Here is a 26828-nt window from a genome sequence, read left to right on the forward strand (position 1 = left end):
GCAGCTGTGGGTCTGCATTCCTGTGGTCCTCACTCTCATTTCCGCTGTGTGACCTGGGTGAGGTTTTAGCCTTTCTGAAGTTCAGGAGTTCTTATGTAAGCAGTATTAGGTATGTCTGCTTCCCAGGGATGGTGGGAGGGCTGAGTGGGAAAACACATGCAGAGCTCCTTGTAACGGCAGGGTTAATCATCACAGCTGTCACTGTGAGCTATCACTTTAGTAATCACTTAGGCAGCGTGCCCCGGATGGCCACAGGGAAGGTGAACATGGCGGGGCTCAGTCCGGTGAAGTCCAGTTACTGTGAAGCATCCATCTAGCCCCAGGGCCTATTTAGGCTTCCCCAGAAACCCTGGAGGGGCGTGGTTTTCCCTGCCATAGACAGACATGGACATATCAAAGGAAGCGAACTAACCTGTTTTTCAGGTGAATTATTTCTATAATTATCCTCACTGAAATATTTGCCCACCAGGCTTGCCCATCCCATCACAACCTTCATAACAAAAATAATGATAAATGAATAACTAGAAGCCTCATTTAAAAACAGCCCACTGGTGGCCCCTGTGGTGTGGGAGCAGTCGCTCTCGAGGGCCTCTCAGCCCCATGTGGCTGGAGGGCGTCTAGCTCCTCCAGGCTCAGACTGCTCTCCCGGTAGATTGGGGGGCTCTGGGGTGCAGTTCTTGGCTCTGCACTTCAGGGTCAATTCTTAGCCTTATTTATTTTTGGATGGGTTGGCTGACCCCTCACTGGGGACAGGCCATCCAGGGCTTTCTAATGGGTGTGTTGGGGTCCACTGGGAAAGCCCCCTCTTTGGGATGTGGGGCCACATAATGGGGTCATCCTGCTGCCCAGCTGAGCCTCAGTCTCTGGGAGCCTGGGGGAGGAGGCGGTGGAGGCAGCCAGGCTGGGAGCCAGAGAGGAGCATGTGGCCCAGGAAGCAGTGGTAAGTGAGGGATGCGCCAGGGGCCTGGGCACGGCTACCTCCTTGCTGGTTTGTATCTCAGCGGAAATAGCAGACCGTGCCATCCAGAGGGGCCCGGACCTCGTGTCTGCCACCTGCGAGCTGCTGCGTCCCAAGGATCCTTCCGAGCAGCTGAATAGAAGTGGGGAGGCTTCAATAGGAATTGTTACCCTAACAAATCGATAAAGAGATTTTGGAAAAAATCAAAATGTGTGGTTTGACACAGACCTTGTATTTATAGTAATGAAGCACATACTCTGGGCTGAGCTAAGCCTGTCCTACGAGTCTGTCTCCTCCAGTCCAGCTCCGTGCTCCCAGGAAAGTCCCCACAACTTCTGAAGCTTTCATTTTCTTGTGTGTAAATTGGAGGTGATGAGCGGACCTACCCCACAGGATCATGCGAACAGTCATACAAACTCAGGCAAGCGAAGTGCCTGGTGTAGACAGACACACTGGCAGTGCTGAACACAAATGTAAACCAGACCCTACACTGACCTGTTTATTAGTTAAAATCTCTTGGCTCAGAGCGGGATTTTCAACCAGTCATCCTTGTGGCTTCCTGAGTCATGTGGCTCCAGGCTTAGTTTGGGACAGGACAGCTGGGGTTTCCGATTTTGTTGCCTTGCCTAGTCCCACTCACCATACTCTTAATGAATGCTGATTCTGGGTCAGGTGCTGGTGATGGTTCTGGGCAGGTGGAAAGGGTACAGTTCCAGCCCTCAGGGGTCTCACGTCCAGCTCCTCTAGCCATCACAGTGACAGTGTCATGGACTGGGAGATGTGAGTAGTAAGGACATTGTATGGCCTGGTGTGTGGCAGCGGAGACCTGGAGTCCCCCTCCCTCTGTCCAAATCCCAGCAGCGTCACTGGCCAGCTGTGTGACCTTTCACTTGAGTTCACCTCACCTCAGTTTGGTAAAATGGGAATAATAACAGTGTCCCCCACAGGGTATGTTTATAAGGATCACATGCTGTTTGGAATGTGCCTAGAAAATTGGAGCTTATGAGAGGCATCAGCACATTTTATTTACTACTGATATTGAGAGGCAACGACTCTGAGTTCCTTCTCTGAAACCAAATACAAGGAGGGGTCGCGGGGTTGGCTGGGCAGACGGTGGGGCAGTGGGGCTAGACCATGCTGCACAGTGAGGGTGTGGAGGGTCCATCTGGGACACGAGGTCCCCAGGCAGCTCAGCACTCCCATGTCAGTGGTCTGTGCCAGTGGAAACCCACAGTGGCCAGGGAGGAGGGCTACTCTAAACCTCCGTATTCTTAATTCAGAAGATGAAGGCAGGACGGAGGGCTGACAGCTGCCCTCCCTTTCAGATGTACAGTGCTCAAGTTCTAGACCCCCATTCTGCTTCTAACTGGCTGTGTTTTGTGTACCAAGGCATCCAAGCAAATAGCCAGTTTCATTTTCAGATCTCTATGGTAGAGGTGACTAGCTCTGTAATAAGACTGTGTGGCTGAAATTCAAGTAGAAAACACACCCGCTTCACGGGAGAAACGTCAAGCGACGCATTACACACGGTGTTTTCCTGCAGTGTCATTCTGAAGGGAGAATTGCGAAGCTGGATTTCAATGAGGAGGCTTTTCACGGGCTAAAAATATAAGATTATGGTATAAAAATGGCTTGTTTGGGCTTCCCCTTGCACCTAGGCAGGAGGAGAGGCGACTCTGTCCTGTTTCATTGTGCTGCGTCCCAGTGTGAACGATGCTCTGTGTGCAGGCCTGCTGGACTGACGGATGTGAGCTGTTGACTTCCACACCACTGACTGGCTGGCCCTGGGCTGTTGTGGCAAGTTGATGTAGGAACAGCCTGAGAGCCTGCTTCATAAAACCCACAATGTCAGTGATGTCTGTCTTTCTTTTTTTTTTTTTGCAGTTTTTGGCCGGGGCTGGGTTTGAACCTGCCACCTCCGGCATGTGGGGCCAGTGCCCTACTCCGTTGAGCTACAGGTGCTGCCCTTTTTTTTTTTTTTTGAGACAGAGTCTCACTTTGTCACCCTTGTCACAGCTCACAGCAACCTCAAACTCTTGGGCCCAAGCGATTCTCCTGCCTCAGCCTCCCAAGTAGCTGGGACTACAGGCGCCCACCACAATGCCCAGCTATTTTTTTTGTTTCAGTTGTCATTGTTGTTTAGCTGGCCTAGGCAGGGCTCAAACCTGCCAGCCTTGGTGTATGTGGCTGGCGCCCTACCCACTGAACTACAGGCTCTGCCTCTTTTTTTTTTTTACAGAGTTTTAAGCTGTCACCCTTGGTAGAGGGCCGTGGCTTTACAGCTCATAGCAACCTCAAACTCTTGGGCTTAAACGATTCTCTTGCCTCAGCCCCTGGAACTACAGGCGCCCGCCACAATGCCCAGCTATTTTTCTGTTGCAGTTGTCATTATTGCTTAGCTGGCCCGGGCTGGTTTTGAACCCGCCAGCCTTGGTGTATGTGGCTGACGCTATAACCACTATGTTATGGGCGCCAAGCCACAAAATGCAATAGATTAAAAAAAAAAAAAAGTCCTAATGTACACAGCTATGATTTAACAATAAAAATACATAAATTAATTTAAAAAATTAAAGTAAAAAAAAAAAAGGTCCAAACTCTGATGCTTAGTTTGAAAAATAAGCAAATAGTAGATTCAACTAACAACAGAGTTTCTCTTGAATTCAGGAGACCACACTGTGGCTTGGGGGTCTCTGGACTCAGACCCGGGCGTGCTTCCGGACCTTTCGACTCAGGGCAGGAGCCTGGGTGCCTCTGTGCACCTCCCTGGTGAGCTGGGTGTCACCTCAGAGTCATCACCAGTAACAGTTTCTTCTGGTTTGAAAACATGAAAGTTGTTTTTACAAATGTTTTTGGAAGGACAAAACAACATTGAATAAAGAAAACCTGCATAGCTCTTTCTTTTTTTTTTTTTTTGCAGTTTTTGGCCAGGGCTGGGTTTGAACCCCCCACCTCCGGCATATGGAGCTGGCACCCTACTCCTTTGAGCCACAGGCACTGCCCAGCTCTTTCTTTTTTTTTGAAAATTTTTCTCACGAGTAATTTCATAAGAAATGAGTGACTGAAGGCATTATTCCAGTTAAACTCCTCTTTGAAATGAAATTTACATTTGCTATTGGGGTGAAGAGAAATAGCACTGGAGGTCTACATTTGCCCTAATTTTACAACCTTCACATCAAGGCTCGGAGGGTGTTGTTTGGAATGTGCTATGTATGGGTCAGGACACGGCAGACCACAGAGGCAGTAACAAGGCTCCCAGTGCTCACCCTGGCCTTGTGGCTTTGATTAAACATGCTGACCCACATAGCCTGTGCATAGTCTAGACGGCTTAGTTGAAGCTGCTTTTGGTTAACTCAAACAGTTATATCAAGTGTGATCTCCCTTCTATCAACATGTTTTCATTAAAAAAAAAAAAAGGCCGAAGCAATATTTGCCACCAGGATTTCTCTGCTCTCTCTCTACTCCCTGGTCCTTGCTCCCTTACCCTGGGCACTCAGCTCTTGTGTAGCTCAGAGACGTGTGCTCACCTTAGCTCAACAAATGCTCACCCTAAAGGCTGTGGATAAAGCAAAGTTTTGCAAACAGAATTTTGAATTGAACAATACACGTGCCCACCTTGGTTTTGATCTCCATTCAGCTAGCATTGATTCCCAGCACGTGAGATGGAGAGATGAGAGACTCTCTATTACAACCAGTCTTCACTGTGCTCCAAACACACTGTTGGAAGGAATCCTGGCGATCCCTTTTATTAAATGGAGAACCTTGCTGGTAAATCACTCTAGCCCTATATATTGTTCACAGGTTCTTGTGATGGGGTTTTATATAAGAACTACATGTGGGTGTATAATATTTATCTTTTCACTCCCATTCACTTTTGAGTCATCAGCCCTTTTACTTATTTATTTATTTTTTTTTGAGACAGAGTCTCACTTTGTTGCCCTGGGTAAAGTGCTGTGGTATCACAGCTCACAGCAATCTCAAACTCTTGGGCTTAAGTGATTCTCTTGCTTCAGCCTCCCAAGTAGCTGGGACTACAGGCACCTGCCACACGCCTGGCTATTTTTTTTTTTTTTTGTTATTGTTGTCATTGTTTAGAAGGCCCTGGCTGGGTTTGAACCCACCAGCCCCAGTGCATGTGTCTGTCAGCCTAACCACTGAGCTATGGGTGCTGAGCCTCATCAGCCCTTTTATAAATACATGGTGACAAGAAGTCTGGAGCTCACGTCCGCCCTCCAGTGTTGTCAGGAGTGGACTGAGGTGGGGGGCACACGACACCATGCCAGCCCTGACCGTGGGTGACTGAAAGCATGTAGTTCACAGACTCTCTCTGGAGGACAGAATTATCTTCTGAGCCGACCCAGAGCCTCAGAGCGGCACTTCCTGTTAGTGTGTTTTGCTGTGGCTGCACCATGGGAAACACAGGGGCCGGGAAGTGCCCCCGTGCCGGGGCTGGAAAGAAGAGCTTTCCAGATGACACCTTCTGCTCACAGACAGGGAAAGTGAAACCCAGAAGATGGGCCCAGGAAGATATTGCCAGCTGGAGGCAGGAGTCCCGGAACATAGGGGCCTCCCTCCAGTTCACTGATCTGGGTTTTATTTTATAAAGTTTAAGTTTTAGCAGTTTATTCTTTTGCAGAGGCAACGTGGCTGTACAAAGCCTTTAGTCTCTGCAGTCGGGCGGTGGGGGTCCTTGCCTTCCTGCAACAAGTTTGTGGTTTTCTGAACCATATTTTCTTCATCCCCCAAATGAGGATAATGATATTGACCTTGTAGGTTGCTGCCCTAGTCTGCGTCAGTGCACATGAGACGCGGCGCGCCCTGGGCTGCGACTCCCATGGTGCTGTTCTTGCTCTGGCCATTGGGTGGGAGGGAGGCAGCCGCCGGCTGGGATTCAGCCTCACTCGCACATTTGGCAACTCAGTCCTTTCTCATCTGTCCAGATTGTGGGTTTGGGCTCCCATAGACGTATCTGGGAATTTAGTGGGTTTTTTTGGTTTTGTTTTATAATTTCTAGCAATTCAATAATCTGGTTCTTGCTGCAGGATCCTGAATCCTTAGGAGGAAATCTCTATTCTTCTGTTCTGAAGACCTGGAGAAATGTTATTTGTTCTTCACTTACTGTTTCAGAACAGCTTCAGTTGTTTCAAAACAGAGAAAACCAAGCTAGCACAGGAGACACACAGGCAGAGGCCAGGAGGCACAGGAGACCCTGCCCGAGCTCCCCTGCGGGGAGGTGGTTCGCAGAGGCAGCCGTGATAAGGGGAGAGAAGACAGGGACCCAAGCAGGGCCTTCCCTCTCCCTGGGAGTGGGGCCACCATGGCTCAGCTGACCTGCCAATCTGAGCAGGATGAGGCTGTATAGCGGCAGCTGCAGACGAGGACGGCTGTGCACAGAGACGGTGGTCACAGTGATGCTAAGCCAGAGCGACACCGTGCAGATGGTCTCTCTCTTTGAGATGTATCCTGGGAAAGGGAGTGACAACGGTCACTGGTTGGCCTGTAGGCAGTGAAGAGACTTCTCTAGAACACCTGAAAGCCAGCAGCTTGGTGGAGAAAGGAACCAGAAAATGTCAGTCAGGAGGGAGACTGAGCCCAGCTGCCTCTTCTGACTGGGGCTCAGTGGGTCGCCATGGCCCGCTGTGGGCAGAGCCGTGGGGCCTTGGCTCCTCAATGTCCTGTGGACAAGCTGGTGACCTCAGCTTCTTGTCCTGATGAAGTCTCCCTTTCTTTGCTGTCACCAGAAAATGCATGAAAAAAAGGAAGAGGGGAAAAATACCGCAGCAGAATAGTGATGGAAAAAACCCAAGAAGTGGAGGGTAGAAAAACAAAGTGAGGACAGCAAGACTTTGGGAGCTTTGGCAATGTAGAGTCCATCCTGGAATGGAATTGAACGTGATCCAGATAATGCATCTTTAAATTAATAACACACTGATGATATTATAAACTTTCAAGTTGGAGGGAACCATGGCAATCCTCCGTGGTGTCCTGTCTATCTTATAGAAGAGGAATCTGGAGGCCTCTGTGAGGTGGGGCTCACGTGGCTGGAGGAGGGGCTGGAAGCACCCCCGTGGCTCCCGTGCCTCCGGGCCGTGTCATGGTTCCAGGGACACAAGGCTTGCTTATCTGGTTTTTCTCCCTCTGTGCACCTCTGCTCATTTTCACCACCTGTTTTACAGCAAGTGGGGTGGTTGCTGCCACCTGAGAAGCAGGGACACCTGGAGTCAAGTGAGGGACAAGGGGAGCAGGGGGGACCTCTCCCTCAGTCTTCAGAGGTGCTTTTCCCAAGCAAGTGTGGGTGATGTGCCTCAGCTCTGCAGCAGCGGTCAACAGACGGCAACACTCCTGCTTCTACAGCTGTGAGGTCCTTGTTTTCTTGCACAATTTTCACAGTTTAATCTCCTGCCTTGACTTCTTATTTGCAGCCTCTTTCCCTTTCTGTTCCCGCCCCTCATCCATCCCACTTGCTGTCAGAGCCTTCTGTCACTCTCTGTCACAGAGGCCTTCAGCAGCTCTCATTGCTGGGCTTACAGTACTCACGGTCCAGGAGTGGACTCAGCCCACAGCCATGGAGCTTATACTGAAATGCTTCTCTGCAACACTGCAAGTAGATGAGTCCCACATGAATTCTGGTAAGGAACACCTGTAGTTCACTAAAAACCCCCAATCCTGAGGCTTTTGCTTTAACATGCAAAGCTGAGCCGACACTGACCACCTGAGAGAGGCGGTGCCGTCCTGCCCTGGGCCACACCCCAACACCCGATTTATGGCTGATGTCATTCTGTCATAAGATCAGACTTTGGGCCTGCACACATGCTGAGCTATGAGATCAGGCTGGTGGATTTGTTTCATTTTCTAATGACTGGTTTCCCATTGATTTTTTATTTGTTTGTTTTTGGCCTTATGCTGGGAAAGGCTCAATGTCGCTTGTCTCAGGAGGAGAAAATCCCCTTCAAAGTCCACATAGTTCTCCGTATTTAAATCAGGCCTCCAGGCTGGCTGCAGGTGGAGTCCTCAGTTGATGGCTTCATAACGGTGCCTCTTGAAAGTGATTTCTGAAAGTTGGGACAATCTGAATGATCCAGAGCTGGGAAATAGCCAACTAGTTAATTGTGTACTTCTGTTTTTCGGTTTTTTTTTTTGAGATAGAGGCTCAAGCTGTTGTCCTGGGTAGAGTGCTGTAGCATCACAGCTCACAGCAACCTCTATCTCCTAGGCTCAAGAGATTCTCCTGCCTCTGCCTCCCAAGTAGCTGGGACTACAGGCGCCTGCCACAACGCCTGGCTATTTTTTGGTTGCAGCCGTCGTTGTTTGGCGGGCGGGGCTGGATTTGAACCCGCCATCTCAGGTGTATGTGGCTGGCGCTTTAGCCGCTTTAGCCACAGGCACCAAGCCTATGTATGCACTCCCATACCCCAGACACCAGCAAAGGCTGTGACTGGGGGAGGAGATGCAGCTCCCTTCTCACTCCCGCAGGAGCCCAGCCTGCCCCTCACCTTCGCTGCGGGAGAGAGTGTGTTAACATGGGCTCAGTCTCATCCCCCTCTTGGTGTTGGCTTAATTTTCTTTTTTACTCTCTCACTCAACATTTCCTTAATATTCTCCAGCCCATCAGTAAGATTAGACTTTAAGAATTTTCTCAACCGAACAAAACGGCCTTTCAGATTCCTTGCCTCCCTTTGGAAACCCCCATTCTGTTTTGTTAATAAATGTCCCTTCTGCCGTCAGCTCTCCCATCACCACCTATCAGTCTCCCTCTACTGTATTTTTGCTCTGGGATAATCAAATAATCTCAGCCTTTGCTGAAAGAAGTGAGTTCCTGGCACATGAAGATGTATCTTGAATGTCAAGAAAATTAATTTAAGTCTTGAGATGTAGAGTGTATCACTGACAGTTCAGGGCAAATCTGTCTTCTGCAACCACTCCCAGGAATCTTGAAGATCCAGGCCTTTGCTTTCATAAGGAATAACTTGTATCATGTTGGTCATTTAGGCCTGTAACTTTATTTCCTTGACAATTATGTAAGAAGAATTCAAATAACTTGCTGATAAAGACAACTGAACCAAAACAACCAGTCTTGAATATCTTGAGTCCTCCACGTACCCTAGGAAATTGGGACTCCATATTATTTTTATTTTAGCAACAATATTCAGGACAATGGTTCCTACTTTTATTAATACTCCCTAGTCTATTTTCCTCCATCGTAGCTTCAGTTTTTAGTACATTTGTTGAGTGAATGGATGAACACATAACAGAGGGGATAAAGAACTATTATTTCTCACTTTAGCAGCAGAAGTTTTAGGAAAGTATGACTTGCTCAAAATCCCACAATGAATCTTAGAACTCCTGGGCCTGATTCTCTGCTAAGGCAATGAAGGTGGGCCCAGGAGGCCGTGCTCATCTCCCGTGCACTCCCCTGAGATACATCAGGACTGGTCTATTCAGTTCAGAGAGAATTTTAAGATTGTGGGTGGGCACAGATGGGCAGACCGACGTGTCAGACGGCCTTGGAGCCTCCTGAGAACTTGGGTAAGCCATTTGAATTCTATGTCTGTAAAATGAGCATCATAGTACCTGCCTGGGAGGACTGAGTCAACATCAGGAATGCAGCTCTCACCAGAAGTGCCATGACACGGCTGTCTGATTATCCTCAATTTGAAGGAGAACACTCACTAATTTGTCATACTGAAATCACAAGTATAAGGGGATGACACCACATGCCAAATGACAAGGTGTCCCTGGATTCCTGATACACTGTTATGAGACCAAAAGTCTATTTATAACTGCGGGCCTGAGCAGACCTGAGGGCGCGAGGGAGGGACACAGGCTGCTTGCTGGGCAGTGTGGAGCAGGGAAGCCCGGGCTCTGCTGTGATGGTTCAGTGCTGGAGCGCCTGCATTAATGTGAGTTTCTGATAGAACAGGCTACACTCATTCATCTTTTCTCCCTGTGTTCTGGTGCTGTAATAGAAAGTGTGTCACAGTCTTTGTGACTAGGACAGAACCTGAAATGGATCCCGAACTGTCTGAGGAGTTTGCTCCAGCTTGGAAAGACAGTAACCAGTCAGCTCAGGGGAAAATAAAAATAGTCAAAATGGTTGTTTGGCCTCTTTTAGAGCAACAGTGTTGTCTGATTTTTTAAAATACTTTGGAGAGCCAACTCCTTTAGCGTTTTGTAGCTGAGTCATAGTCACGCATAACTGTATCGACAATGACTGACCCAGGTGCTGAACGTCAGGGGCCACACGTGGGGGGTCACTGCCAAGGGCACGGCAGAGGTGTGCTGAGGGCAAGACTGGGTCCTGACCCCTACAAAACGGAATAAACAGCATTGGCACCAAGTACTAGGGGTTTGTCCCTTACAGAACTAGCCCGAGCCCTCACACGGCTCCTCACAGTTGGCCGTTGAACTGTGGGAGGAGCGGAGCTCCCTATGGACTCAGCATTTCAGTGACACAAGACAGGTGTGAGTGGAGCAGCTGCCACACATCGACATGTCGGGAGCAACATCCCACAGAGGACAGGGCCACACGGAGACCAGACACAGTCTCTGTCTTTTACCCAAAAGGACTTGCTGGCTTCCCCACCAGCAGGGAAATAGAGTGAGTAAGACCCTCTGTTTGGTGGGCACCGGGATTCCAGTAACCTGAAAGAGCTCTTGGGTGGAGTTTGGAAAGACTCTCTTGTCTCTGTTGCAGCCTCAACGTTTCCTGAGTCCTTCTAACTCACTAACCTTCTGTTGTGCTCACAGGCCGGCTCTTACTATCACATCCTCCCCCTGTCCCCACAGCAGGAGGGAGCCACCCGCAGCACCCATGTGCCTGCAATGTCCCCAGTTTACAGCAGTCTCCTGGGCCTGGACAGTGAGCTGGTTCCTCAAAGCTAGATTACTCTCGATAGAATTGATAGAATCTAATTAGCCTGGTCAGACCGTGAGACAGGCCTCCCTGACAGGAGAGTCTGTGAACTTCTCCTGTCTTTGTGCTTCTCTTTTCAACATGATCCTTACTGAAATACCACCTGTTTTTCTTTAAATGATTCCTTAGAAGTAATTTACCCTGAAAATTTGAGTTCCACTGATTACAAAAATACCTTCTGTGAATATAAACTTGGTCTATATTAAATGAAACACGTCCTACCAACCGGGTGAGGCAGAACACATGGCCCCAGAGCAGAACCGGTTTGGGAGTCGGCTTTTCACGTTCTTGGCCGCTGCCAATCTTACTTACATCCACCCAGTAACCCAATTGTCTGGTCTCTAGGATCATAATGTAATAAGCCGCCACTTACAGTGAACTTCGGGTGAACTTTGCTTCATTCTCAAAGGATGGGAGCCCTGGGCCCTGCTGTCTTTCTTCTTGGCACTTTGTTTTCTGGTGTTTCCACTACTGAGTGACAGCGCTGGCCCTAAGTATCCCCTCGACCAGAGCCTAAGCTCCCCCCACCCAGCTTCTCAATGTGATCTACGTCTAACACAGCAGGAGGGCAGTGGGTGTGGGTGCCCAGCAAGGCCCTGGGAGGAACTTTGGAGCAGGCCGCTCAGTCATTTCCATCCCTTCTCCGGCTGGGCAGCGAGAGTGCGGGTGTGTGGATGACCAGCTGTCCATCCACAGAACCAGCAGTCTAGGGCAAGGGGAGAGCCCAGGGCTGGGGATAGGGAATCTAGGCCCACCACTGCTTTGTGCTGTGCCAACGTGGTCAGGGGGTCTCCCTCTGGGGCTCAGCTCCACTCCAGCGACTGAGCGGTGAGCTGAGAAATGTCCACTGGGTGTGTTGGGTGGTGGAGAGGCGGCCAGGGAGGAAGGGAAATGGGGAATAGCCAGTCTCAGAAACTGCAGTGTGCACAGACAGACTGCGAGGCAGAGTTTAGGATCATAAGCCTGGAAAAGTTATTAGGAGTGTGAAGAGAAGAGAAAAATTCAGCCCTGTACAAAGCTGAAACTCTGGAGTCCACTGTCCTCCTCCGATTAGCCCTGAGCAGTCAGCTGTGTTGTTCTGAAGCCCCCTCCTTTAGAAGAGGGAGATGCCGCAGTCACGCACACACGGGTGTGAGCAGCCAATTACCTGCAGACCAGCCTGGGGGGTGGCCTCTGTCCAGGCTGTGCCTACCTGCATGGATCTCTGGCAGTCTTTGGAGGGGCAGGGAGGGTGTGTGACACAGGGAGACTGCCACGTCCATGCGCCTGGGTGCTGTTTGTGCGTCTGCAGAGAGAACTTTGTGTAGCAGCAGCTCAGAGTCTTAGCTGTCATCTGCTTGTGATGGAGGAACTATGGGAGACCTTAACAGTGAGCAGTGGAAAACCTGGAACTTCATAAATACTTAATCATCACATTGTGTGCTGGTGGATGATGTCCAGACGATGAATAAAATTCCCAAAGGCGGCACAGGGCAGAGGAAATGCTGTGCCCTGAGAGGACGGTCCAGTTCTAGTCCTTATACGCCATAGACTTGCTGGCTGACCTTAACATCTCTGGGCTTTATTACAATTACTTCTAGTGTAAACCATGGGAGGGAGAAGGCTGGGATGGCTTCTGAGGTTCCTCCTAGTTGTAAGACTAGACTCCAATAGCCCTGAATACAAATGATATTCCTAAACAATCATAAAACCCTGTCCAAAGGACAGACTCCTGGCTGAATAAATATACCCACCAGCTGTATTCAAGGGTCTTCTGTCCTTCCGATGTGATCTCCCACCACTCCCACCCAGGTGAGTGTCGGCCTGTACCTGTGTCACCTCCATTCACCCGCCAGCCTTCCATGTGCTATCCCATTTCTGCAATAACCTTCTCTCTCCTGTATGCATGTGAGAAAATATTATACCACTCGGGCCACAGTTCAGTTGTAATTTCCTCTACGGAGGTGAATTGCTCCTGGATCCCCCTCAGAGGGTCCCTGATAACACAGTGCAGCGCGTGCCGTGTCACACACGTGATGAGTGGGGTTTGCATCTGTCTGGCTGTCAGACTGTGGGTGACGTGAGGGCAGGGACTGGGTTTTGTGTTCAGTGCCTACCTAGACCTATACTAGTGATAGGGTCTGGGCAAAACCCTATGTTTCTTCAGTAAACTTCAAAGGTGCTGGTTTTCAGATCACAGCGTACTGATCTAGGATTCCTACATGTCAACCTTTAGGCTAGGTCTCATATTATGGGCTTATTAAGATATTGGGACCCGTTGGCCACTAAAGTTGGTGGGGGCTTCTTACAGACGTGTATGAGGCCAAGTTAAAAAAAACAGTGATCTCTGGCCCATTTTTTATGTTTTAGTAAAGCTATTGGGAGCTCAGTGATGTTTATGAGACCTCTCATGGGCATGGTGGCCTTCATCTGGGGGAGAGGTCCTGAGTAAATTCTCCCTGTCTGCACCCATTGGAGAGCTGGGGACCAGCAGCAGCTGCCACTCTGAGCATTTCTCAGGGCAGGAGGATGGCTCTTGGTGTTCCCCAGCACTGGCCTGCCTAGTGCCACGGACATAGCAGTCCAGGTCCCAGCCCACCAAAAGCCAGTAGTAACACCCACCCTGGTGTCTGTGACAATAACAAATACCCCTCTGTGAGGTGACACGGCCCCAGGTTGTGACCCATTGATTTAGAAGGAACCAGGAAGCTTTACCCATTGTAAGGACCATTTTCTAAACTTGCAAGTTTAGGACCAGATCTTGGTAACTCTAAAGACACTGAAATAGCTGTGAACCCTGCTTTAACATTGGGTGTCAGAAACTTGAGAGTTATTTTTCACTGTGAAGGACTGAAAGGATGGGAAATTCATCCTTTTCCTTGTACAGATGTTGTGGTTTACAATTAGCTTTAACAAATGCTATCTCACTGGCCCCATTTGCAAAGTGAGGAGCAAATTCTATTGCCCCCTATTTTAAAGATAAGAAAACAATCTTGAAAAAGTTGAATGGCACTGGCTCAAATCTGTTAGGCAGTGTATTTCAGAGGTAAGACTGGAAACCAGATCTTCTAACTCCTACACCATCCAAACTCCCCACAAGAATCTAGAAGACCACAGGGGCAGGAGCAGAGTTATGCATTCTGTAACTGGCTTTGGTATTGGTAGGACATGTGGCTAGTTTATTAGCCACATGTTCCAGAAACTGGAGCTAGAGAATATACTAGAATCTAAAGGCAAAGAACGGACGCACGTGCGCACACTGGCCCCGTCAGAGCACTATTTGGTGGTCAGACGTTAAATTGAGGTGTTCATTTGCAGGGTTGGGGCACATTGAAATCCACAAGGAAGTAGATGAGTGCTGGGGTGACCTGTATTTATGACTAATTTGGTATGACAGGCTCAATGAAAAGAAAATACATTTCACACCATGACTTTGCAGACTGTAGTCTTACTCCTGACTCAAGCCCACCTTCAGGAAATGGCTTTCTGGGGGCTGCTCTTCTCTGCATGAAAAGCTGTCTAGATTGTTACTCTGAGCCAAAAACCTGGGGGCAGAGCCAGAAGACCAGGGAATAGTGAGAATGTGTTGGGCTAGCTTTTGTAGCTTTGGAAGGTGCTGGGCACTGCACCGTGGTGTGTGGCCATCACACTTGCTGGGAAGGGGCGGCAGACGGGGCTTCATTGCAGGCAGCAGCCCGCAGCACACAGCGTTCAGTCCTGAGCCACTGAGATAATGACTGATCTCATCAACTGCACAGGGACGAGAACCATCCTATGAAAGATAACGCAGGTCCCTACAGAGTATCACAGAAACACGGAACTGAGGTCCTGTCCACCCTCTCAATCACTCTTCTAGCCAGAAGATGAAGGCAAAGAACAAAATCCCCAGAGAGCAGGGCCCTGTGGCACCACATATCCTACCAATACCAAAGCCAGTGACCCAGCATTCCCCACTCCATGGTTTACACTAGAAGTAATTGTAATAACGCCCAGAGATGTTAAGTGACTTGCCCAAGGTCAGCAGGGCCCTGTGGCCAGTGGTCTGCAGATCACAGCGGGGCCCTATGGAGGGCGGTCTGTAGACCACAGCGGGGCCCTGTGGAGGGTGGTCTGCAGACCACAGCGGGGCCCTGCGGAGAGTTGTTGGCAGATGATACACTCAGTTGTCTGAGAGGCTCCTGGCTCTCATGGATGTGGCATAGCACAAAAGCACAAACTTGTTAGCTGTGTGAATTTGGGCAGGGTTATTTAAGTACTTTAGGACTCAAGTTTCTCATCTGTAAAATGGGTTTTATGACCAATCTTATAGGGTCATAAGTAAATGTAAATAAACATTAGCTATCAATACCATATTGTTACCGGCATGAAGCTCAGAGCTTCCAATATGAAAGGAGGTAAAAATAAGAATCTTGATTTGTTTTTAATTCTTTGGGCTTATCAAGTCAGAGTATAGATGATCCAAGCCCTTAGCCCTATTTCATAGAACCATAGAATGTTTTAGCTTGCAGGGCCTGGAATAATATTTCATCCAAACATCTCGTTTTAGAGATGAATATAAAGAAGGTCAGAGTATTAAACGCTTGCCCAGATTCTTGCAATGAGGACTCTGGGGCTCTGAATCCTTCCTCCAGCTCTCAGTGTCACCCATGGACCTATTAACTATCATTGAGGTCATTTCACCTGGATGTTTCCAGGGAAATAATCTGAATCCAAATACATCCACTTTGCTACTCCTATAAGCTCTGATAAAAGTTTGGAGGAAGCAGTTAAACTCATTGACTAAACAAGTTTTCATGACTTGGAAAGATGAATGATGTTAAAAGATGCTCAGAGGCCAGACATGGTGGCTCATGCTTACAATCTCAGAACTTGGGGTGGGAGGATTACTTGAGGCCAGGAGTCAGAGACCACGCGGGCAACACAGTGAGATTTACATCTGTGCAAAAAATTAAAAAATTATCTGGGCGTTGTGGCATGCACCCCCCTCTACTTGGGAGGCTGAGGTAGGAGGATTGCCTGAGTCCAGAAGTTGGAGGCTGGAGTGAGCTATGACTGTGCTGTGCTGCAGCCTGGGCAACAGAGCAAGACCTTGCCTCTAAAACAAACAAACAAAACAAAAGACTCAAAGAGAAGTGAGTTGAGAGGGACACAAGTCTTACTTAAACCACTGCCATTAACATGGGTGACAATCTCAGCATCAATTTCTCTGAGAAGTGATAGTGTTCAGTATGCTATTGTTACAAAATATTGGCATAATAATATTTTGTATAGATATAATCTCTAATAAGTAAGTCTTTCCAATTATGAAGACCATCTTGTATCTGAATTTCAAATACCTGGGTGTAATTTGTTTTACTTACTGATTATTTAAATAAACAAACAAATGAAAAAAATCAAAAAGTGAAGAGGTTGGGGTGGCGCTCGTAGCTCAGTGGGTAGGGCACCGGCCCCATGTACTGAGGGTGGCGGGTTCAAACCTGACCTGGGCCAAACTGCAACAAAAAAATAGCCAGGTGTTGTGGCGGGCACCTGTAGTTCCAGCTACTTGAGAGGGTGAGGCAAGAGAATCGCCTAAGCCCAAGAGTTTGAGGTTGCTGTGAGCCGTGACACCATGGCACTCTACTGAGGGCGACATGGTGAGACTCTGTCTCAAAAAAAAAAACAACAAAAAAATAAGTGAAGAGGTCATGGAAACAGCTTGCATTTGTAGGACAGTTTATTGGGTTGGAATATTTTGCCTTTGGCAAATGAGAATCAGTTAATTCTAGGCATTTGCTTATTGACATGCTAGGATGGCATGATCTGTTTTTCTTTTACTTTTATCAATAATCACTTGTTAAAGCTTTTAAAGGGCTGCCCACTTATTCCTGGAAAAGGGATAATATTCTCTGAACTGTCAGACTGTGACTTCACCAACTCCCCTCAAATTAATACATGTGCTTTCATTCTGAGATAAGCTTCTTCTGAATTTAGGAACGATGGCAATTGCCTGCCACAGTCAGAAAGGTCAATTCAATACTTTCCTGAGGATATAACAAGTATTTCTTTAAGGTAAAAGTGGAAAAGCACACAGACTCTGTTTATGCTTTGAGTTTGTGAAGTTGCCTCATCACGGTGAAATGAAAGAGCTGGGGCTGATGTGCCCCTTCTTCTCTGAGGACAGCAGAGGGACACAATTCTCAGGACCAGTCTATCTTGGCCGTCACATGTGTATGCGTGTGGTTGTTAGGGTGAGATCTGATGTTCTGTGTTTGTCCCTGCTTGATTTGCTAAAGGAAAATGCCATAAAGATTAGTCATTTTTTTGGTAGACAGGGCTGGCAAGATGAGTGTGTGGCAGGAACTGACCCGGAATAATGGCCTGAATTCAACAAACACATACTGAGTGCCGTGTGCCAGGCTACAGGAGCTCCAGACACCCTTCACCATGGCGTTTCTGTGCCAGTATAGGACACTCCTCAATTACGTCATTGGTTAAATAGATGATCACATGCTACAAGGATGAGTTTCAAAGCTACATTGCCAGTTCTCTTTATTTCTTGGCATACAAAATCAAGGAAGTCTTTTAAGCTACAGACAGAGAAAATTAAACTCCTTTCAGCTCCCAGGAAATGGCATTTTCCTCTTTTCAAAATCCAGGCCTTTCCAAGGTATAAGCCCCACAAAGTGAATAAGCCTTACTCCCATCAAAAGATGTTTATTATTAAAGCTAGCATGACCTACCAGAGGCCAGAGGTGACTGTCCCACTAGTTTTCCCTTCAGTAATATAATTCCATGGGCAACAGAGGCCTGAGAGTGGCAGGCTGGATCAGCAGCAGGGGCTTGGAGCGTGTCTCTGCTGCTTCTCTCATAGAGCATCTTGATTCCAGAAAAGGCAGAGGCCCGGCAGAGACCCTGGAACCAGGGTAAAATCTAGTGCTCTTATCCACTCTCAGCCTGACCTCTCCAGGGCTTTGGGGATCACTGAGCTCCAAGGATGAGTGACAATCACAGTAGATATAGTTAAGAACCATCCTTTGAAACAGCTTCATGTCCAGGCACATTTTGTACAATGTTTGAGCTTTGTGTTAGTTTTTGTGTTATAGGAGAAAAATAGAAAAAGTATCAAAATGGTGAGCTATTACAGAAGGTTATGGCTGCATCTAAAAGGCTCTCCTAGCGAGGCATAAACACCACAGATCATGGTGCAGGAAAGGGTGAAAGAAGGCAGGTGGGCAGTAAATGTCAGCCAGGTGACCAGGGTTCTGCTCGTGACCCCCACAGAGTCTGTCTTAGAGAATGAACGGTATAAATGCTCCTTACTTAAGGTCGGAATCACTAATGGAACCTCACGAGTTTAGTTAACTAATGCATGATATAGAATTAATCTTATTCTCATTGATTTATGAGAATGGGCAGAAGCTCATTTTAAAAAGTAATTAGTAAAAATATTTCTTTAAAATTTTCCTTCTTACCCACTCATACTGAGGAGTATCCATAATATTTTTTTTTTGTTATCTCTGAACTGCTATTACCACGACAGGATAATTATTGACAATTAATTCAAAACTATTAGTTAAAAGGTAAAAGCTATTTTAAACCACTGAGACCTTCTACTTAATTTTTCTTTACTCCTGAGAAGGAAATAGTCAGGGCCAAACAAACTAAACCACAAAGAATGCAGTGTTTCAATCACCCGCACCTGACCAACCAGAAATCTCAACAACCCCAAATGCTTTTCCTTGACATTCCACCCCTCATTGTAATACATGACAGCAAAGGCAAAATACATTCACAGCAGGATCAAAAACATTCAGAAAAGTGTTCAGCTTAAACTACCCTGTGTGTGTACTGACTCTGCTGCATGTATATGAAATGACCAGGCACTGGCAGGTTCAGTCCTGCTCCTTACAAAGTACTTGATGTGCCCACAATTTTACTTTCACAGAAGTGCTTTGAAATAGTTGTGGCAGTTCTCAAAGGTTTGCACGTAAAGGAGTGATGCTCTAAAGAGCTAGTGATAGCACCAAGTTATAAGTGGCAGGTGTACTACAGACTCCAAGCTTTATCTTCTTTCCATGTTTATTGTACTGTGCTTACTAAGACTAGGTACACACAGGTGTTACCACACAAATGTGTGATATGTGAACTTGAATTTTGAAGAAGAACTTTCAGGCTATCTCTAAGTTGAAATTCAGGAAAACAACAAATCTCATTCATGGAAGGTTTTACTTCATAGTAAGGTGGAATCATGAGACACAGACCCCTGAAGCTGCCAGATCATCACGTGAGACCGGAGATGTGCACTCTCCTTGGTAGTCTGACTGTCCTGGGCCTCTGTGGGCTGCTGGGATGTACTAGGCATATGTGGCTTTTTTTCTTTCTTGGAAGAAACTTCAAGGGAGAATAGGTCCTTCCTTCTTCCCAATTCCCTGTTCTGTGAGGATGCAGCATGGTCCAGTAGTGACGCAGTGGTGACAACTGTCCCTGTGTGCACTGTGCGATGCACATCTGGTAGCCATTAGCCAAATATGATTATCAAGCCCTTGAAATATGAGTAGGGTGGTGACTGAGAGGCTGAATTTTTTGTTTTTTTTTTTTGAGACAGAGTCTCAAGCTGTCACTGTAGGTAGAGTGCTATGGCATCACAGCTCACAGCAACCTCAAACTCTTGGACTTAAGTGATGCTCTTGCCTCAGCCTCCCAAGTGGCTGGGACTACAGTTATGCTCCACAATGCCCCGCTATTTTTTGGTTGTAGTTATCATTGTTGTTTGGCAGGCCTAGGCTGGTTTCAAACCCACCAGCTCTGGTATACGTGGCTGGTGACCTAGCCGCTGAGCTACAGGCGCTGAGCCAAGAGGCTGAATTTTTGATTTTCTATATTTTACTTAAAATTTAAATGTAAATAGCTACATGTGGCTGGTGACTTCAAGGCAGTTCTGGAGAGTTTGACTTCTGGTTCACAGGGCCCAGGGCACCCCATCAGTAACAGACAGATGTTGTATATTTAATTATGAGATGTGCCTTAGCTGGCTCTGGAGGGAGCTTGGAGTAGGATGTTGGCATTAGCAATAAGGGGCATACATGGATTTTTAAATAAGGGAGAAGAAATGAGGAGGATGTGTTGTATATTAAGAGATAAGAGAATAAAACAATGCTGTTTGAATTTAATCTGAATTTCTAAACTCTCTAGGCTGAAACAGGAGAAAACTATCAATTCAACACAGAAATCCAATTACTGAAGATGAAATTCCACTGCAGTGGGGAGAAAATAGCAAGAAGAAGTGAGTAGACATCAGGTTCTGCCGTGTGTTAGAGTGAACTGGAGCCTTGGGACCATTTCTGTGAAGCTGCCACTTCACAGAATTGTGAAGATCCAATAAAATGATCAATGAGAGAACTTACCACAGTGCCTGCCATGTGGCAAACATTTTATACATCTTAGCCCTTGTAATGACATTTATTTATGCCTAGATCTTTGTAGGCCTCTTCTAAGCCCCTAGGAGAACGTGGGAAGCTGCTTAGGGGAACCAATTTTGGGAAATGTTGGGGGGTGGAGGGAATATGTCACAGAAGAGGAAATAGAGACCACATAGGAGCAAACTGGGAAATTCTGTATCACCATTTTCATGTGTGAATTGCTGCCACAGAGAAACTGTTATGGAGGAAGGGGGTCATAACTCGTAGCTGTGCTGGGTCAGATGGCGCTGAATGGTGGGACCCGAGGGGAAGGAGCAGGAAGGAGGAGCAGCCAGGAGGACTGCTTGTGCTGTTTGTATCTGTGGCCTGTTGTGGAACAAAGTTCACGAAGGCTGATGCTCTTGTCAGAGGTAATCAAAGGAGCCGGCATGGAAGAGTGTTTCAGGCACCACAGTGCAGGGGGAAGGGAGCAGCCTGGAATCCAACAGCTGGGGTTGAATCCTGAGTTCTCAATGATGTGACTTGACTGATGGCATCTGCTGGGGTCTAGTCCTAAGTTCTCAGTGATGTGACTTAGACTGATGGCATCTTCTGGGGTCTAGTCCTAAGTTCTCAGTGATGTGACTTAGACTGATGGCATCTTCTGGGATCTAGTCCTAAGTTCTCAGTGATGTGACTTAGACTGATGGCGTCTTCTGGGGTCGAATCCTAAGTTCTCAGTGATGTGACTTAGACTGATGGTGTCTTCTGGTTCCCCAATTCTTGTATGACAATGATGCTGAATGACATTTAAAGTCATTATAAACCTAACATTCGATAGTAGAACTATAAATAGGACAGCATGCGAGGACTCTTGCTCCATGGGGTTCCGGAACCCCTACCGTGCTCTCGGGGAGACTGCCCGTGCAGCCTCCAACCTGTCTCTGTGATCCTGGAGCTCAAGTTGTGTGAAGAGTGGGATCTCGAGCAGCTTGCAGAGAAGCAGTTGGGAGGGTGGGAGTGAGTGACAGTGGGTGGGTGAACAGATTACAGAGGGAAGGGCTGGAAGGGAGAGCAGAGTGTGTGGAGTGGAAAAACAAGTCTTTGCCATCCTTTTGCTCTAGTCCACAGTGACAGCTATTCAAAGCCAGATACCAAAAGGGGGGGATAAAAATAGCTTGGAATTTGGAATTAAGCAGACCTGAATTGAAGACATCTAACTTTAGTTTCCTTACCTGTGTGATACCCTGTTTTCCCGAAAATAAGACATCCTCCAAAAATAAGACCTACTTACAGGAAAGATAAGACGTCCCCTGAAAATAAGACCTAGCACATCTTTGGGAGCACACCTTAAAATAAGACACTGTCTTATTTTCGGGGAAACAGGGCACTTAGGGTTAGCAGGTGCAGTGAATGTTTAAATGAGACCATATTGCCCAGCAGGTGTTCACTTAGTATTCTCTTACCTAGGCCTCCCAAAATTGGCTTAATCCTTCTCCCCCCTTACCCATGATATAAAAACTTGTCTGTGGCCCATGCCTGTAGTCCCAGCACTTTGGGAGGCCTAGGTGGGAGAATCACATGAGACCAGGAGTTCAAGACCAGTGTGACCATGTAGTGATCAATCCTTGTCTCTACCACAAGCAAACAAACAAAACTAGTAAGAGAAACAAACACCGAGGCTGCCTAGAGCTTGGATGCGGAAGAGGGTGCTGAGGAGAGCAAAAGCCAGAGCTAGGACCCCTCGGCCTTGGTGCAGCCTCACAAGTCTCTGGCTCCCGAGCGCTACAGAATGTTACCAAAGCAGCATCCTTAACGGCCTTTCAACACATTCCCACCGGGAAGATGGGAAGACACGCTGCTCCAGGCAGAGGAAACAAACAGAAGTTAGCACAGCTGGATCCTGGGGCGACACCCCCCTTGCTCTACCAGGTGGAGTCCCGGGAAGCAGAGAGCCCACGAAGTCACCTTTTCCTGTGTCTGTAGTCGCTCCCCTAGTGGTCCTGAGCTTCTGTTGGCAGGGGACGCTGGCCCGCGGGGAGCCGCCCCAGCCTCGAGGACTTTCAGCACCGCGGACAGCGCCCCACCCGCCGTCGGCTCTGCGGCGCAGGACCCGCCAGGTGCCATCGTGACCCGGGCGCTCTCCCGACCATATACGAGGCTGGGTGGGCGGAGGGGCGGTTACCATCCTGTGGTCCTTGTCCAACTTCGGACAGGGACTTTCCCGGCCATGAAGGCGAGAATCCCTTCGGCAGAGTCGGCTCCGCTGAACCCCTCTGCTCCAGACCTCACCAGCGCCAGGATCCCGCACAGCAACCCCCCGCCCGCACCTCTCCGCGGCTCCCGCCGCCTTCCCTTCGCCTCCTTTTCAATCACAACATAAAACACATTTGGCGAGCGGGTGACAAGAAGGAGGGGAGGCTCGGGGCTGCCTCCGAGTGGCCACGCTGCCCGAGCCGAGCCCTCCGGGTTCGTGGGAGGCTGCTGTGCTTTGGGGTGGGTGAAGCGGCGGAGGGGACAGTCCCCTGCCTGGGCTGCCCGCTCTCGGAGGGGCTTCCGGGGACGCTTCTCCCGCCACGTCCCCCTCGCCTTCCCCGTGAGTCACCGCTCTCCAGGGACAGGTGCCCCTCGGGGAGCCGCCGGCCTGGTCCGGGCTCAGCCTTTGAAGAGTTTGCGCGCAGGTAAAGGCGCAGACATCGCCCCCGCCCTCCCCTTAGTCGATTCCTCTCCCTGGGCTCAGAGCCAGGCAAGGGGCACGGCCGGGCCCAGCGCGCCCCAGACCCGCCGCAGGACGCTGCTTCTGTCCGGGCCTCCCGCTCCGCCGCGCCGGGCCGAGCCCACGTTCCCCGGCCGGGGGCGGAGAGACCCCGGCCCGCCGTTTCCTCCCCAAGGACCCCTCCCGGAGGGCGCCGCCGCCTCCGCGCCATGCTTTCGCCCCCACTCTGGTGGCTCCGGCGCCGGGTTCACCCAGCGAGAGCGGACCACCCGGTCCCGGGGATAGCGGTCGCGGGGGTCGAGCAGGGGGCTCGCCGCGGCGAGGGCGCCGCTCACTCACCGGGCCCGGAGGCGCGGGGCCGGCTGCCCAGGCTTGTGGCGCGCACGGCGGGGCCGCCTCTCCCGCGGTGATGGGCGGCGGCGGCCGCGGCCACCGAGCAGCTCCTCAGTCGCTCCGTCGCCCCCTCCCGCCCTCCCGCGCCGCGGGTCCCCCCCACCCGGTCTCCGCCTCCTGGGGTCACGTGGCCCGCCCGCCCGGCTTCGCGGAGCCGGAGCAGCGCACCGGACGCCCCGCCCCGCCCCGCCGCGTCTCTCATCGGCGCTGGCCTTCTCCCATCCCTCGCTGGCCTTCCCTGCCTCCAGGTGCCACCCCCAGCATCTCCAGCTGCGTGGAGACCCGGGGGGCCGGGGATGGGGATAGTTCTCCTCCCTGGAAAAGCAGGGCCCAGCGGGACTCTGCGGTGTCAGCTGCTCGGCCTGCCAGGCCCAGTCCCTGGTCCTGCCCTGGGGAGGCCGCCCCCTCCGCGGAGGCCTGCGGGTCCTCTTGGCACTGCTGGGAAGAAAGGGTGGGGGCGCTGATTTCTGCTCTCCTCCTGAGGGAAACACAACCTGTCTCCTCCAAAGCTGGAGTAGGCCAAGTTCATCTTCAGGTTCACAACATTTGTGGGTGCAAAGACTGTGGATCTGACATTTGAAGACTCACCAGGATTGCCCCTGCCTTTTTTCTCCGATCTGTGGAATGACCACCTCAGGACTGTCTGGAGAAAGAGGAATCATCCTTGGAACTGCCTTGCCCAGTGCCCTTTTCCCCTGCTGTTAAATTAAATTTCAGAAAACAGACAGGATGGCATGCGTGCTAGTGAAGCGTAAGAGTCTTTGTTAAATGTGGAAGGGGCATCTGGGCAGCCAGGCTAGAGATGACCATCCAAGTGAGGACAGCAGGGACTCAAGGCTCATGTTTTGCCTTGGTTCTGTTAGGGACAGTGTCCTGGAGCCTAGTTATCTCTCAAAAAGCTGGACTACATGGCACCAATCCAGACATGCTTGGCTTCCTCCGTGAACAAAATCTTTAACATGCCTTGAGTAGACTGATTTGCATGGAAGGTACCTATAGGAGTTCTTGTACCTTTAATTCAAGCCTTTAAAACACATGAGAGCTGATGAAATGTGTCCCTTCCCCCACTCTTGGAAATAAATTCATTGCGCTTGTGTTTGGGAAGAATATTGGCTGACCAACAGCCCCTCCCTAGGGTGGAGTTGTTCAAAAGCAGCTCTAGGTTTGAGTCTGCCCTGAGCCCCAAGATCCTGGGATTCTCCCCCAGAAAGATGTTGACTATTGCCAAGACAGCAAAGGCGAGTTCACCTACTCTGAGCTCATTACTGCTGTGGACCAGCATCCAGGCCTGAAGTTTGGAGACCACCCCTCATTACTGAGCAGCTCTGCAGCCACAGTCAGACCTGTTTGGATCCCCCAAGAAGCTCTGAAACATTGCAGAAAAAGTGTAAAGTTAAAGAATCAGAAATCTGGAATCTTAGTGCAAGCTCTGCCAGTTACTTATACATTCTTTGGCAAATCTCTTAGGCTCTCAGAGTCTTACCTTTAAAATGGGTAAAAAAACACCTGTCTGCCTTTTCTGTGAGATAGTTCTGATGTTTGGATGGGATGAAGCCACTGTAAACAAATGCAAGCTGTGAATACGTGTCAGAGTCTACCCTTGTCCAGATGCATCATGGCGGCAAAGAGATGGAAAGATGGGGTTTGTCAAGGAACAGGAAGCCACTGAAAAGTGGGTGTGTTTCTCTAACTCTGCCTGTGTGCCTGTGATTTAAGGGGTGTGATGATTTGAGGTCTTTATTGTTTGTTTCATTCTCCTCCGTGACAGATTTCTAAATTAAATCTCTATTTTTTCTCCTGGCCTTTTGTCTTTAGAACAAGGTTAGCTACAATCCCAGTGGTTTTGAATACCTACTATCCGAGATAAGTTCTGTGCCTATGTTTCAGGACAGTGGGGTTTAGACTTTTCAGCCTTTTCTAGGTAAAATTGATTTGCATTGGTAATTCAAAATGGCTTTGATTTGAAAGAAAAATTAGTCATATTCTAGGAGTGGTTTCTGGATACTCATCGGCAGTTGAATGATAATATGTGTTTCCAATCTTCTGCCCAAGGAAATCTTCCCACAAGTCAGGAACTCCTGAAATCCCCACCTTTTAGCAGATTCCAGTCTTGTTTCCTGTTTTCCTTTAATATTCTTTAGAAATAACCAATCTGGACCTTTTTATATTTCAGGAGAATGAAAGCTCAGAAAGTGCCAACCGTGCTCCAACATATACCACTCAGAAAACTTGTGCAGACCTGGTACAGGCTGCCTCTGACTCCTTCACCACTCTGCACTGTATCAGAAAGCATGAAATTGTTTGATCTGGCCTCGAAATGTTGCCTTCATGAGCAGTTACTTGGATGAGTATAAAGTTCAGAAAACTTTGAACAGTTTCACCAGAAATTGCTCTAGAACTCTAAATAATTTTTGAAACCAATTTTGAATGCCCAAGTCAACTTGGGAGCAAAGGACGGAAAAGGGAGCTTACGGAATGGATCTTGCATAGATTGCAGTAGAAAGTTACCCCTTAATAAAGATTTCTTGTGTAGGTTTCCCTGGTTCTCCTGCCTTGCTTACTAGCTCTTATCTTTGGCCTGACAACTGTCGACTTTATCACAAGCCACCGCAAACACCTTCCAGCTGTAGGTAGAACGTTAATGAACCAATAAATAGAAATGCAGCAGACAGGCGTTCAGAACCAGGCACAGTAGCAACAATTGGGCGATATTACAGAATACTAATTTGATCTTGAAAGTACACATCCTAGTTTCCTTGTTCCAACAATTGGAATATGGAGATGTTGATTCATTTATTCAATGTGTTATAAACACTCGGGATGTTAGCAGCCTTGAGCGGGGCAGAGATGGATCTGCTCTGCTCGAGCTTATGGTCTAGGGGAGTCTGACCATCAACAAGTGACAAGGAGGGAAGGGCAGTGCCTGATGAAGGTGGAGCAGAGCAGTGTGATCAGGAGTGAGGGGCCGGAGTGGGGGAGAACTGGTACCCAGACAGGGAGGGGCAGAGTGCTCTCACTCAGGGCCTTTTGCCAAAACTGTGTCATTAGCAGGGTAATTGCTAAGATCCCTGGTGATTGACCTGCTAGGGTAATGGCAGGGAGGGATTGGCCTGATGCATTAATAACAATCACCTGTTTTTCTCTCATGATGTATTTTGATGAGCACTTGGTGCTGAGCACTAGCTCATCTTCCAGATTAGGGCCTCACGGCATCACTGCCCCTGACGGCTGCCCCTGGGCAGGGTCAGAAGCTGAGGAGCCTAGGCACTGAGGCAGCCGGGCTGGAAGCTGGTCTGGAGTCTCCAAGAGGGAACAGAACCTTTGGGCAGCAGGAGGACAGAATATAAGACACACAACCCAGCGTGTCACTGTCACACCATAAACAGCAAGTAGGCTGCTGCTAGGATCCTCCCAAGTAGACTGGACATTCATAAGCCAATTGTTTATGATAAATTTTCCTCCGAGTATCTAAACTTCGACAGAAAGAGGGGG

General features: G+C 48.8%; 1 protein-coding gene across 1 annotated transcript in view; it reads right to left on the bottom strand.

The window, feature by feature from the left end:
• The window catches only part of SLC7A14 (solute carrier family 7 member 14), a 107337-nt gene extending 83935 nt beyond the window's left edge, over window positions 1–23402 (bottom strand). Inside the window, exon 1 of the mRNA XM_053600399.1 lies at window positions 23283–23402. The gene's annotated coding sequence lies outside the window, so the exon portion shown is untranslated. The remainder of the gene's footprint in view (window positions 1–23282) is intronic.
• Window positions 23403–26828: the final 3426 nt, after the last annotated feature.

Source organism: Nycticebus coucang, chromosome 8 (genome assembly GCF_027406575.1).
Source record: "Nycticebus coucang isolate mNycCou1 chromosome 8, mNycCou1.pri, whole genome shotgun sequence".
In the NCBI taxonomy this organism is placed as follows: domain Eukaryota; kingdom Metazoa; phylum Chordata; class Mammalia; order Primates; family Lorisidae; genus Nycticebus; species Nycticebus coucang.